The following is a 15,487-nucleotide window of genomic DNA, read 5'->3' on the forward strand; positions in this document are numbered from 1 at the left end:
TTTCTGAAACACTACAGGGAGTTTAAAATGAGCTGAGATAGAGTTGTAATTATTTTGAAACCCCAACATTGTGTGACTTTGTACATACAGGTTTGGTTTGTTTCTGTGTTTTGCTGGAAGGGTTGTCTGAGAAACTTAGATATGATCTTGTTTTACATATTTAGAATACAGTTCAAAGAACCGGTTGTGCTGGAACAGGTTGGGAATCCAGGATATTCTATCTACACAACCAAGTATTGAAGGTGTCGCTGATCCTTTGACAGCTCTATTTTGACTGCGTGGTTTCCCTGCATTAAGTTGCCTCCATTTCATAATAACATTAATGCAATCTGTGTTCATAAAAATATTACATGCATAGCAGTGTTCAAGATGTTTACAAGGAGAAACAGATATAAAGCAAAGGAAATGTTGTGGGTCCCAGGACAGAACCCAGTGGTACACCACAAGAGAGAATCAGAAACAGAACTGGGTTACTACTGATCTATGTATTAGGTATCCAAATGTCAGGACAATAACTCAAGATATTAGCACAAACACCTTTAAATATAATGTGGAACAAAATAACGCCCCCTGGAATGCACATTCAAAGAATCAGCAAATAAACAATTGAAATAACAGACGGCATATAAACTGAGTATTATAAGTGGGAGGTGATGGTCTAGTGGTTAAGGTGTTGGGCTTGAGTCCAGAAGATCATGGGTTCAAATCCCCACCTGACTGGAAAATCACTCAGGGCCCTTGGGCAAGGCCTTTAATCCCCTATTGCTCCCGGTGTGTAGTGAGTGCCTTGTATGGCAGCACCCTGACATCGGGGTGAATGTGAGGCATAATTGTAAAGCGCTTTGAGCATCTGATACAGATGGAAAAGCGCTATATAAATGCAGTCCATTTACCATAAGTCATATTTTTCAGGGTTACTGATGAAATTCTCTAAAGTGTCTTTGTGTGTATATTTTCTTGATCTTTCAAGGTAAATTGTTCTTGTGATTTTTGACAGACTAGAAATGCACATTTTAATAATATAAACAACATTGTCTTTCACAATCAATACAACCACATTATTAGCTATGGTCATTATTAGCTATGGTCATTATTAGCTATGGTCATTTTCCTGTTGCATTGTACATTTAATCCTCAGAAGGTCAAACCAATAACTGTCATTTGTGATCAACAAAATGTTTGTGAATGCTATCATTCCCAATTAGTTAAAAATTTTTCTTGTTAAATGTGTTCCAAACTCTCATTAACTGCTGTGTGTAATGAGTGCAACCAGTCTTTGGTCATGGCCTGGACCTGATTACTTACTATGTTGTAGAATATCTACCTGTCTATCTAGCTATTGTTTCTTTTATAAACTCAAGTGCCAAATGCCCTGTGGGTTACCGGTTAAAATTAAAGCCCAAAACAAAATAGCTATTTGCAGCATAAAAAAGGGTGCCATTTGAACAGATCTATGACTATAATTTTTGACGTGAAAACTGTCAATGACCCATATTACACTCTTGACAAATTAGAAAAAGTTATCAGACAGTTTTTGAGAAACTTGCCTTTAAGTGCTCAAAATGGCTATTTTTGCCATAAAATGGCCGCCATTTCTAAACAAATGAATCCACGAATATGATTTTTAGACAGAAACAATGTCAGTGACCCATATTATGCCCTTGCCAAATTAGAAAAAAATTATCAGACAGTCTTTGAGATATCCAAATAAACAGATGACAATGAAGACGACTATGATGGACGCTGCCCAAGACATAGGGTTATAACCCCCCCCCCCAAAAAAAACAAAGCCAGTCAGTGAGTGAGTGTTTTCATCGGTCATTAAAACTACCGCACATTCAGCTTGAAATTTTGGATTCTGAGAGATGCAGATAAGGACCAGCAAACCTCTTATTTTTGGACCATGTTGGACTCTTTTCACATAATTATTTACAGTTTTATCCATTAAATGACCCGTGGCCTTTCTGTGTGGAGTTTGCATGTTCTCTCCGTGTTTGTGTGGGTTCCCTCCGGCTGCTCCGGCTTCCTCCCACATCCAAAGACATGCAGGTTAGGTGGATTGAAAACTTTAAATTGTCCGTAGGTGTGCGTACAGGTGTGAATATGTTTGTTTGTTACTGTCCAGGGTGTATTCCACCTCACATCCTATGAATGCTGGGATAGGCTCCAGCCCTCCATGACCCTTAATTTGAGTAAGCGGTTGAAGATAAGTGAGTATAGGAACGTTCACAAAATGGGACATGTCTGGGCTTGTTAAGGTACGCACGTGTACAGTAGGCCTTTTGTTTGCATGTGATTTGTGAAGCTTTTTTTGCTTATCTCAATGTCCCTCTTTCCACTGAGGTCACTGTTGCTTGTATATACAGTCTATGTATATAATACAGCAGTCTTCAAGGACAGAACTTGACCACTGGCCCTGGGAGTTTCCTGTAATAACAGAACCATCGTCGACGAGATTAGGGAATCTTATTTTGAAAATTCAAACAGGAAGTTTTCATTATTTTTACAGGGAGTTTGACTCTAGTCTGCAAAGCACGAGCAGCGCTTGGCCAGAACAACAAACGCGCATTTTGTGGAAAGAAGAGAGACAAGGTAGAGCAGGAAAGAGTTATTTAAAACTAAACTTCTATCCACGGACTCAATTGTCAAAGTTTGGACGTCAGCAGAGAACACTCAGCAAGGGCGAAAGAAGACGTCGCATCTAGTTTTTGTTTCAGAGCAGACTTTTACAGAGCAGCTGTTCCTGACATTACATCTCACCTTACACGGTAGGAAATTATTTTCCTCTACCTTGTAAAAATACTGCAATGTGTGTCGAGAAATATTTTAAGTGCAAGTGTAGTTTGCTGTTACGGCGTACTTTAACAAATATTTCCATGTTACCTTCAACAAATCAACTTATGTTCCTTCCCTTCTGTGTGCAGGTGTGAAGGTTAAAGTTCTTCCTTGGTTTTTCTTGTGCTGCTGCGGTGGCTGTGAATCATAGAAGAAGAATTAGCTCGAGGATATTACTAATGTTGGCTCTTAAATCGTGCTTTACAGACTTATTCCTTTAGGCTACAATGTGCAATCTCACACTGAAATGATTGAAGTGTGTTTTTGTTAGATCTGGTTCTGTCTGAAGCCGCAATTGTCGATGAATTAGTGGGGGAGTTAACCCACGGATTGTGTAAGAACTAACTCAAAAACAATAAGTGCTATCATTTTGTAACTCGCCATATTAAAAGCACATATAATTACAATGAGATAATTAGAAGGTGGTTAATTCTGATGCACCAGATCAACTAAAAAAGCAACTTGGCTTTTCCGGTGCAATGCCCCATAGATGTGTCTGCCACCTGCTGGTTAGTGGAAAGTTTATGGTGTATTATGAACAGCTGTAGTTCATCTTACATGAAGTTGGTCTGCCACCTGTTGACTTGGCATGTCGTGCTCTTCCTCGTGCTCTGTCTACCTGGGATATTCATGTTGGCAACAAACAGCAATTCTATTAATATGTAGCACTTCTGATTACTCAATCCAAGTCACATGATTATGGCCCTACATATCTGCACTTTTTTCTATCCATACGTGGGGCTGAAATTACCCTTTGAAGTGACTATATTAAACACTTTCTCTAGCTCCCAAATATTTGTCATTATCTATGGTTATGATTATTGTCATATATTCATTTTATACTTGAACTGGAATAAAGAAAATCTTTAACATGATTGGGATTCAAACCCGGTTTGCTGGTTCAGAAGTCCGATCCTCTACCACTTACACCATGGTGTCTCACAATCTGCAGTGGGCCATAGCTGGAAGTCATCATACAGGGGAGAAACCCTATACCTAACCCCAAACCCTGGCCAGTAACATGACTATGCTACGTGCAAATAGAAATTTGTATTATTAATACTGCTACACAGAGATGGCCACTTTGGAAACTCTTCATTAGTCTTGCAAATTAAGGATGGCACACTACTCTAGAAAGATTACGACATGTGTGTTTTCGGGACATTGTTCTTGAGTCTGTAACAAAAAGAACATGTAACATGCTGTGGTAAATGGAGCTTCATAACCATATTCATAAAATAGGTTTCAAAACTTTGCACTTGATTTGCACCCTCTGTTGTTGAAACATAACAAAACACAACTGAGTCAGTGGGGTTGCTGGTGGTTTAGCCTCTTGGTCCCAGTGCACCCCATCGTCATGTGGTTTAGCCCCATTTTTCAGTGTGTCTAAAGTTAGGGTTGGGGTTACCACCACCCCATTAATGGGGTGAAAACACTTGACGATGGGGCTAAACCACGGCAAACCAATGAATGACTAGAGTTGGCGTGGGATCCGAACATGCACTAGGACCATACATTGATAATGTGTTTCAGTCCCTCCACCAGGACATTCCTGTTCAACTCACCAGTCTAAAAAGAAATCCAGTCTTTCCATGTTCCTCAATCCCTTGAAAAAAGATGCTGCTTTTTGTTACTTTACAAAACTACAAATCAAACTTTCAGAATATTCTGTGATGTGAAATCTTGTGTACTTCACATACAGTGAATGGAGTGCTGATTTTTGGGGAAGAATGTGATGCAAAGTTGAGTTGTCATACCAAAATGACATTTTTATTCGGTCTCTCTCAGTAGGTGAGTAAGTCCCTTTGGCTGGTTGCTTGTTTCACTTGGGGTCACCACAGCAGATCTGATTCAAATCTGCATATTGTTATGGCACAAGTTTTATGCTGGATGCCCTTCCTGATGCATCTCCACATTACATGGAGAACGGACTTGAGCCAGGAAACTTCTGCACTGAAAACAAGCCCACTAACCACTTATCCACCACTCCTACCTCTGTCTCTCTCAGCAGGTATGAGCCACAATTTCAGCATCTTTTAATTGTGACCAAATCAGGATTCCTATTTTTTTTTTATTTTTTAGTAAGTAACAGATTTTCTATCACTCTCCCAATGCAAAACAACTAAAGGACCATTTTCAAACTTGCAGCTTCACAAGCTGTTTGCATTCACAAATTATGTCTGACCTGCCCGGGGGCACAGCAATAACGTGTGAATTCTTAAAATGAGTGGCATTCCCCTGCTCACTGTGTCTACAGCTGCTTTTTTTTTTATTTCTTTCCTGCCCACAGAGCCACTTTTCATAGCATAAATGCACTGCCAGATCTCCGTGGGAGCAGAATTCCATAGTTCTTCTTTTACCAGGGGTAAACTCAAGAATGTAAGAGCTTGGTTATTGGCCAGTTGGTCTTCTTGAAAGCAGGTTTCACGGTATGTGCATAGCAGCACTGTGGTCTGTCTGTTTCCCATGAGAGGTTGGAGGGGAAAAAAAAAGATCTCAATTATTTTTGTTTACAGCTCTTTGTTAGCCAAGACAAAAAACTTGGAAGATGGCATTCTTTTTGTTGGATTTATTGTCAGGTCTATACAATGAGAAGTGAACGACTGCAGATGTTGTTCTTATGTCATCATTGTAAACACACAGGGAGGAGAGTGCTTACCTCAGCCAGCTTTAAAGACCGTGGCGCCCTGAGAGTGGGAGGCAACACTTAATTTGCATGGGTAATTGTGCACATGGCAAGCGTTCATCACAAATGTTTCTGTAGCCGCTGTGTCAGCATGTCAGGCTGTTTAACATCCTTATAGATCTCTTGGCAGATTTGCACATATCCCCCGGTTTTGTCTTTTACATGGCAGAAGTTGCGTCACCATTATAATGACTCTGCATGCTGAGAGGAGGCTGCAGGCTTCCCAAGTGAATTGTTTTGAATCTTGGCTACTTTGTGCATCTCAGGGAGAGATTTACTTTTTATTTTTGTAACCCCCCCCAACAGTGCTGTAATCATATGCGTTCCAAAATTGTGTGAGGGTTATATAAGCTTTGCTGTTTAATGGAAAGAGGCTAATAGTCGTGTCTGCCTGTGGGGATATCTTTCAAAACATGTAAAAACCTAAAACATTTGAATAGAACTTAGATAAACACCGGCCACATCAAGATCATAGGGCTATTATCATTGTCAAATCAAAGGTCATTATCTAAAATACATTAATGACCATAGACCATATCTCAGACCACATCTCAGGAACTAGCTAAGATATTGAAATGCAGTTTTCTCCACAGACTTCTTTCTGCTATCTTGGTGCTAACAAATGTGTCAGACCTCTGACACTGTTATTAAATGAAGTCAAAATATTAGCAACTGTAAGGCATTGCAATCATTTTGATGACTTTTTAGTCTACAGTTGGTGGGCAAAATGCCTGTTTCCTTAGCCGTATAAGTGAGGATCTCTCTGAAGAAGTTGAGAATTAATGAGCAGGTGTGAGAGTCTCAAATGTCAGCTGTCAGGAGACAAATATGAAATGAACCAGGACTTTTCTCTCTGTCGGCGGTACAAACAACGGGCAGATACAAACTGAAGGGCCCAGACAGACTGAGGGAAGGCCTGAGGCAGGTGCTGCATGCTGCAGTCTGCATTTGATAGTGACGCTGTCATGGAGACAGGCCCGCTGACAGCGTAGACGACCCCTACCTGTGGTGCTGACGCCTGTGTGGACTTCTCATCTTCTTTATATTATTATTATTATGTTGTTGTTGTTTTTGATTTCCTGTTTTCTGTTTCTTCAGCTTTGTAAAACTTTATCAAAACCTTGTACAACCCCTGGCAAAAATTATAGAATCACTGGCCTCGGATGATGTTCATTCAGTTGTTTAATTTTGTAGAAAAAAAGCAGATCACAGACATGACACAAAACTAAAGTCATTTCAAATGGCAACTTTCTGGCTTTAAGAAACACTATAAGAAATCAAGAAAAAAAGATTGTGACAGTCAGTAACGGTTACTTTTTTAGACCAAGTAGAGGAAAAAAAAAAATGGAATCACTCAATTCTGAAGAATAAATTATGGAATCACCCTGTAAATTTTCATCCCCCAAACTAACACCTGCATCAAATCAGATCTGCTCGTTGACATTGACCCTATGCCATGACATTGACCCTATGTGTCTTTTTGCAAGGAATGTTTTCACAGTTTTTGCTCTATGGCAAGATGCATTATCATCTTGAAAAATGATTTAATCATCCCCAAACATCCTTTCAATTGTCCAAAATATCAATGTAAACTTGTGCATTTATTGATGATGTAATGACTGCCATCTCCCCAGTGCCTTTACCTGACATGCAGCCCCATATCATCGACTGTGGAAATTTACATGTTCTCTTCAGGCACTCATCTTTATAAATCTCATTGGAACGGCACCAAACAAAAGTTCCAGCATCATCACCTTGCCCAATGCAGATTCGAGATTCATCACTGAATATGACTTTCATCCAGTCATCCACAGTCCACGATTGCTTTTCCTTAGCCCATTGTAACCTTGTTTTTTTTCTGTTTAGGTGTTAATGATGGCTTTTGTTTAGCTTTTCTGTATGTAAATCCCATTTCCTTTAGGCAGTATTCTTACAGTTCGGTCACAGACGTTGACTCCAGTTTCCTCCCATTCGTTCCTCATTTGTTTTGTTGTGCATTTTTCGATTTTTGAGACATATTGCTTTAAGTTTTCTGTCTTGACGCTTTGATGTCTTCCTTGGTCTACCAGTATGTTTGCCTTTAACAACCTTCCCATGTTGTTTGTATTTGGTCCAGAGTTTAGACACAGCTGACTGTGAACAACCAAGATCTTTTGCAACATTGCGTGATGATTTACCCTCTTTTAAGAGTTTGATAATCCTCTCCTTTGTTTCAATTGACATCTCTCGTGTTGGAGCCATGATTCATGCCAGTCCACTTGGTGCAACAGCTCTCCAAGGTGTGATCACTCCTTGTTAGATGCAGACTAACGAGCAGATCTGATATGATGCAGGTGTTAGTTTTGGGGATGAAAATTTACAGGGTGATTCCATAATTTTTTCCTCAGAATTGAGTGATTCCATATTTTTTTCCTCTGCTTGGTCTAAAAAAGTAACCGTTACTGGCTGCCACAATCTTTTTTCTTGATTTCTTATAGTGTTTCTTAAAGCCAGAAAGTTGCCATTTGAAATGACTTTAGTTTTGTGTCATGTCTGTGATCTGCTTTTTTTCTACAAAATTAAACGACTGAATGAACATCCTCCGAGGCCGGTGATTCCATAATTTTTGCCAGGGGTTGTAACTGTTAGAATTGTCTAAGCAGTGGGTCACAGCTCTGAGTCTGGTCTGCTTGCGGTTTCTTCCACAAATCATCAGAGGGAGTTTTTCTTACCACTGTCACCTGTGTTTTTGCTCTAGGGGTTGGTAAGGCTAGACCTTACTTATGTGAAGCACCTTGAGGAAACTTTGTTGTGATTTAGCGCTATATAAAACTAAATATATTGAAAATTTAAATTTATGGCTTCTGGTTCTGCTGCTCATGGAGTAAGACACGTGTGACTCAAGCTCCCACAATAACCTTTACTTCTTGACCATTACCTATCACTTTAAGTCTATTTACATGAGTTGTGCCCCTCTGCTCTGTTGTGGAAGCGTAGTGTTGGAAAATGCCTCCGAAACCGACTAAAGTGGGTGAAAAGACGGATGGAGACGGTACTGTCAACAAAGTGGACTTGTTAGCTGCGCTAGCTGAAAACAATAATGCGCTCTTAGTGGAGATGAATGCCTTTATCGACAAACTCCATCGGAAATTAGACGGGTTTCAAGACTCTATCGACAACCACGATGTGCGGCTGTTATCTTTAGAGGAAGGGGCAGTGGCTGTGGATCACCGTTTGGATAAGCTGGAAACCTCCTGTGCTAAGTTACGAGATGCTAATGAGAAGCTACATGCTAAAGTTGTGGATTTGGAAGGCCGGAGCAGGAGGTCTAATATCAGAATCATTGGTCTGGATGAGGACATTGAAGGGCCACAACCTAGCATCTTCTTTGCCGAAATGCTTCAGAAAGTTTTTGGCCCAAATGTTTTCCCATCTCCACCAGAAATAGATCGTGCTCACTGCGGACCGGGTCCTAAGCCGGGGCCTGGTGGTAGGCCATTCCATGTTATCCTTTGTTTTCACCGCTTTAAAAACAAGGAGAAGGGAATTTGTGAGGCTCACAGCAAGAAGCAGTTTGACTATGAGGACTATTCCCCTGAGGTCGTCAGTCAGCGGAGGGAGTACAAGACTGTTATGTCGTCCCTGTACCGCATGGGGCTGAGACCAGCTCTACTCTACCCAGCGAGGCTCCGTATTACTCAAGCGGACGGTAAACGTACGTGGTTTGGCTCGGTTGCAGAGGCAGAGAAGTACGTGGAGGGGGCTGTCAGTTCGTCATAACCTATCTCTCAATACTTTGACTTAAAAGAAATGTGCATGGTTGGGCCAGGTCGACGCTTGCTTTGCTGCTGGTCAGCTACAGTAACGTTCTTATATATGCAACTTAACCCTGTCTACTGATACCATACTTACAACAATGTAACTTTTTTAATGTGAGATATTTCTATTTTTCCCATAAGGCTTACTGAAGCTATTTTTCTTTATTTTATATATATATATATATATATATATATATATATATATATATATATATATATATAATAATTACAGTTCAGGGGGTCTTCTTTACTTTTATTTCTTTTTTTTATTTTTTTATTGCACTTTATGTGGGATGTGGGTGTTAGAGTAAGTTATAGCAGAATTTTAGATTTTTCTGGAAGGCGTATGCTAGTTAGGTTAGGTGTGCTGTTCGTTCATTTAACAGCTTGATCCACCACTGGGGGTTCGGGGGGTTTTGGGTTTTTTTGAGCTGTCTCCAAGGGAGACTATCTGCTTTCTCTTGTTAATAACTATTCTATTCTGTTTGTTTATTAAACTTGCACTGAACATGCCACCTTTTTTTAAATTACCTGATGAGTAATTTAAATATTATCAGCTGGAATGTCAAGGGCTTAAACCACCCAGTTAAACGCAAGAAGGTCATGACCCATCTCAAGCAATTAAAAGCTATATAGCGTTTCTCCAGGAAACTCACCTAAAAAACTCAGATCAATTTCAATTAAGAACTGGATGGGGTGGTCAATATTTCACATCTACCTTTCAAGTTAAGTCGAGAGGTGCACTCTAGCTCACGGTCTGATGCCAACGGACCTTATTTGGTGGTTACTGGTTTCCTATGTGGCATGAAGGTTGCACTGGTTAATATACAACCCCTGGCAAAAATTATGGAATCACCAGCCTCGGAGGATGTTCATTCAGTTGTTTAATTTTGTAGAAAAAAAACAGATCACAGACATGACACAAAACTAAAGTCATTTCAAATGTTTCCATTTTGTAATGAAAGATGTGCGCGCAAATTCGCAGAGTCGTTTCCGCGACGACTCGGTGAATCTGTGTGCGCCGTGACAGGAAAAACACCTCTGACGCTGCTGCCTCGAAGCGCAGATCGCCGTCAGGCGCCGTGGGCTGTCCTTACGGCGACACTACCAGACCAAAATCTCTCATCAGCCGTTAAAATTTTGACCGAAAACCAGCTGAATTTATCGAATGGTGTCCACTCAGTTGTGCCTTACAGTTTTGAAAACATTTTTATCAAACAAAGCAGCAGTCTCTGAGCCATTCCTAAACAATGAAAAAATCGACGAGAGGGTGGGCCACTCCTCACTCAAAGACTGCCCACAGGCGAATGACGTAACCGACAGGCGTGAAAAAACTCTCGCATGCCCACGTATGCACCCAATTTTGATGATTCTTTGTTTTTTTTCAATGGCTCATCACATTGATCCCTGACCTAAATTCGCACTTGCTCATATTGGGTGGAGATTTTAACCTTTGTATGGACTCGGTGCTGGACAGATCCTCCTGTAGACAGGGCAGCAGGCAATCAAAATCAGCTATCTGCATGCAAGCCTTTCTTTCGGAATATGGAATTTCTGATGTATGGTGCTTTTTACAGCCATACAACAAAGAATACTCATTTTTCTCGCATGTCCATAACTCCTACAGCCGGATAAATTTTTTTCATTGATGGCAATCTCACCCAGTATGTGCAAGCTTGTGAATACAAAACTATTTTAATCTGGGATCATGCCCCATTAGTGTTGATCCTGAGGTTGCCCGGTGGTAGAGGTATTAAAAAAGTGTTGGAGGTTCAACCCTTTGCTTTTGTCAGATGAAAAATTGAAGTTTATTACAGCTGAAATAACCTCGTTTTTGGAGTTTAATGTGAAAGCCTTTTTAAGAGGCCAAATAATTTAATATGTAGCTAGTAAAAGGAAAAATACTTTGACACAACAAGAAATACTGGATAAACAAATTTCACAGATTGACATTATAAATGCCCAGACCCCATCTCAGAAGCTGGAGAAACAGCACCTTAAACTTAAGACTGAGTACGATTTTGCTTTCTTCTCATTACATTGAAAATCTCCTAATTAAAAATAGGAGCACGGTGTACGAACATGGAGACAAAACTGGAGAAATCTTGGCCAGACAATTGAAAGGAGCAAGGGCAAAGCAGCTTATAAATGGGGAATAAACAATGCCTTTAAGGATTTTATACAAATTTATACACTTCCTGCACCCAGATCTGAATCTATTTGCTTTTTTTTTTTTTCCCAAAACGTAGACTTGCTTACACTCTCTGTAGATGAGATCACTACTTTGGATAGACCAATAACTAAAACTAGAACTGCTCCAGGCCTTGATGATTTTACAAATGAATTTTATCAGGCCTTTAGTGAACAACTATCCCCGATTTTGACAAAGGTTTATGCTGAAGCCTACTCGTTTGGTGAACTCCCTCCTACTCTCAACCAGGCGTGCATTTCGCTTTTGTTAAAAAAAAAGGGAAAGATCCAGTAGAATGTGGTTCTTACAGGCCAATCTCCTTGCTAAACTCTGATTATAAAATACTGGCAAAAATTCTCTCACTCCATTTAGAAAAGATTCTACCTTGCATTATCTTGGATGATCAATCTGGCTTTATTAAAAAAAGGCCCCTTTTCTTTAATATTCGATGTCTGTTAAACATTATGTATTCCCCTTGTGAATCTTCCTCTGAATGCCTTCTTTCTATGGATGCAGAGAAAGCATTCGACAGGGTTGAATGGGACTTTCTTTTCCAGACCCTGGTCAAATTTGGATTTGGAGCATCTTTCATTGCATGGATTCAGCTGCTGTATTCATCTCCCTCTGCTAGGGTGTTGACTAATAATGTATATTCTGAGCCTTTTTTGTTAGAGCGTGGGACTAAACAAGGCTGTCCCCTTAGCCCACTTTTATTTGTTCTGGCTATAGAGCCACTCGCGGTTGCTATAAGGGCGAATCACTCTATTTCGGGTATCCTCAGGGAAAATCTAGTACATAAGCACTCTTTGTATGCCGACGACCTTCTTTTATATGTATCAAATCCTGAGTCTACAATCCCTCAAATTATTGATACTTTACATCGATTTGGGGAGGTCTCTGGGTATAAGTTAAATTTGCAAAAAAGCGAGTTAATGCCTCTAAATTTAGCGGACTCTGCCTTGGAGCGGATTCAAGTCCCATTTAAAGTTACCCAAGAATACTTCACTTACCTTGGTATTGTAATGACAAAGAATTTTTCTGACCTATTTGAAAAAAACTTTAGGAAGCTCTTAGACAAAACTAAGCGGGACCTTTTAACCTGGTCTGCCCTTCCTATTTCACTTATAGGTAGGATTAATTCAATTAACATGACTATTCTTCCAAAATACCTATACTTGTTTCACTGTTTGCCCTTATTTATTCCTGGGAGTTACTTTAAAAAACTGGATGCAGCTCTATCATGGTTTATTTGGAATGGCAAGAATCCTCGTCTATGTAAGGTTTTTTGCAAAAAAAACAAACAAAATGGAGGTCTAGCTCTTGCAAATTTTAGACAATACTATTGGGCTGCAAATTTGCATTCTATGATGTTTTGGGTGCACTGCAACTCAGATGAGAACTGCCCCTTGCGGGTATCCATGGAAAAGCTTTCATGTATTCTGGTAAATTGATCTGCCTTTTTAGCTTCACCCATGCCAGTAAATTTGCCTAGTATTCCAGACGTAAAATCCATAGTTATGCACTCATGCAAAATCTACGTACAATTTAGAAAGCAGTACAAATTACAGCAAGGAGGACTGTTTGGTCCAATAGCAAAGGTCTGGAAATCCTTTTTTATCTTCTTTGATAACCCAACAACATTGGTATAGTCCTTGATGGCTGTTTTTTTTTTTTTTTTTCTTCTTTTTTTTTTTTGGTTGTTTGTTTTGTTTCTCTTTTTGTATGTTAATTTACTTCTCAATGTACGTGTTCTTGGAACACTTATCGCTGTTGTATTTAATTTGACCTATCAGTGCAATACCTCCGTTTTTGTGGTGACAGCTAGGGAGGGTGGGTTTTTGCATGTTGTGGTTTTATTTTGTAATCACTCCTTGTATAATTATTTACTTCTCTGTTTTGGTACTGTTTTGTGAAAACTAACGAAAATTAAAATATTTAAACACGAAAATTTAAATTTATAGTGTACTAAACTGAGGGAGTTTGTTGGATTTTCAGTCATACAGATGGAAAATACAGCTGATTGTTGATTGTATGTTGAACCTTCATTAATTGTAGGTTGGTGATGACGCCGTTGCACACAATTCATAGTAATGTTGATTTGGGGCAGGAGATGAAGCCACCTTCCCCAACTGTTTTCAAAGAAGTAAATGTCATGTTTCACCATATGTATGTCTGTTTGAATTGTTATTTGCTGGTAATGGTTTCATCACTTAGCCATGTGAAAGTACATCTAAAATGGAATCAGCTGTCAGAGATTAGTGAATTCTGAACAGATTACCGTAAACCTTTGTCCGTCTTGTAACATGGTCGTAACACACCGATACACAGTTATGCCAGTTTATCAACACTATGAACTGCTCTGTTTTATTTATTAATGTATGAGTTGTCAGGTGAAAGATGAATTTGTACCTTTTCAGACTGTTTCCTGCTATAGAAACTATGTGGTTTCTAAATGCTGTATTTTTCTGAGTACGTCTCGTTTTCTTTTAATAGATTGAGACATCCTGCGAGATATAGCCCATGGGGTGGGGGGACTTCGTAACGGGGCTCAGTTACTTTCAGCATGCTTTTAAAACCGAAGCATTCATTATTCAAGTGTTTAGGATGGCGTTATTACTTTGATCTTTTCTTCACATGTTTGGCGATCTTCGGGCTCCAGAGATAAAATACAATTTACAGTAATGCTCATTTCAGGCAAATATGAATGTATGCAGGGTTCTAGCTAGCGCAAACTTGTGTTACGGCCCGTTACGCTATAATTTTGGACCGTTATGCTTATTTTGGACCGTTACAATTTTCAATACAGCGTCTGTAATCAACCGTTTCTGCAGCACGACTCCAGTTTGAAGCGTGAATCGAAGCAATGCTTCGTAGCTCTTTGATTCGCTGCTCTTCAGAAGTCCGCTTCTTAACCCCTCTGAAAGCCATTAAAATATCATGAGTCATTTTTGTGTGGAATAAAGTCACTAACTGGGACACTTGTCTTGTTGCAGTTGAGAAACGAGCTTCAAATGCTGCACGGCTCTCTGACGGAATTAATAACCTCAAAACGAATCGCTGCTGTAAATAAAATGACACCTCTTACAAACGTTGTAATTCAGACAATAAACTACAATTGACTAAAACGTTTTTTCCTCCCAAAATGAGACGTCCTGCATTCTTTATAAACCTGACCTGCAGCGAGCTGTAGAGCTCAGCTCAGATATGGAAAGACATTTATGCCAATAATAATGTCTAAAAGGAACTGCTTTTGACAAAAACTAACAGATTTTATTTCTGTTTATGTCCAGAGATCAAGGATCCACCATGTAGAGTTTATTATGTCCAGAGTTTAAGGATCAGTAACCAGTTTCATATTTATTTACTTTAAAACTCAATAAAATGTTGTTCAGTTTCAGTTTAATCAGCTTACAAAGCACCAAATTACAACAAAAGCCGTCTCAAGGTGCCTCACACAACAGTTCAACATAAAAAAATTAAAATAAATTAAAATAAAAAAATTCAAATACCTAATTAAAAACAGAAGTAAAAGAATAAAACGGATAACAAAATAAAAAACTACTCATAAGAAAGAGAATAAAAATAGGTTTTAAGTCTTGACTTAAAAATGTCCACGGACTCCGACTGCCTCACTGAGGCCATGTACTGGCTAACCAAGAATGAGATTGCCCCCTCAACAAACTTCCCCAGCCTTCTGGACATGATGAAGGGACGTGGGCTGTTGTACCTGGCTTTTCCCCTTTGGGTACCCCTTGAATGGCCAATTTTTAGCTTGAATTTTCAAAAGTTTCCCCCTTCTGCACCATCCTCACCCCCTCGGTCGCTTCGCTCCCACGACATTACCACTATGCTAAAATTTTATCCTAGCTAGAACCCTGTGTATGTATTTATCAAACAGCAAAATGTGCTGAGTAAACGATAACTGATTAACAAATGGGTAAAGGGATGTCTATTTTGCAGAGAAAAAGAACGTAATCA

General features: G+C 39.5%; 1 protein-coding gene across 2 annotated transcripts in view; it reads left to right on the forward strand.

Moving 5' to 3' along the window:
• Positions 1-2,503: 2,503 nt before the first annotated feature.
• LOC117530407 (leucine zipper putative tumor suppressor 2 homolog) overlaps positions 2,504-15,487 on the forward strand; it is a 71,240-nt gene continuing 58,256 nt past the window's right edge. Inside the window, exon 1 of one of the 2 annotated variants that reach the window (XM_034193271.1) lies at positions 2,504-2,768. The gene's annotated coding sequence lies outside the window, so the exon portion shown is untranslated. The remainder of the gene's footprint in view (positions 2,769-15,487) is intronic. The other variant, XM_034193269.1, reaches the window with a different exon arrangement.

Source organism: Thalassophryne amazonica, chromosome 18 (genome assembly GCF_902500255.1).
Source record: "Thalassophryne amazonica chromosome 18, fThaAma1.1, whole genome shotgun sequence".
Lineage (NCBI taxonomy): Eukaryota > Metazoa > Chordata > Actinopteri > Batrachoidiformes > Batrachoididae > Thalassophryne > Thalassophryne amazonica.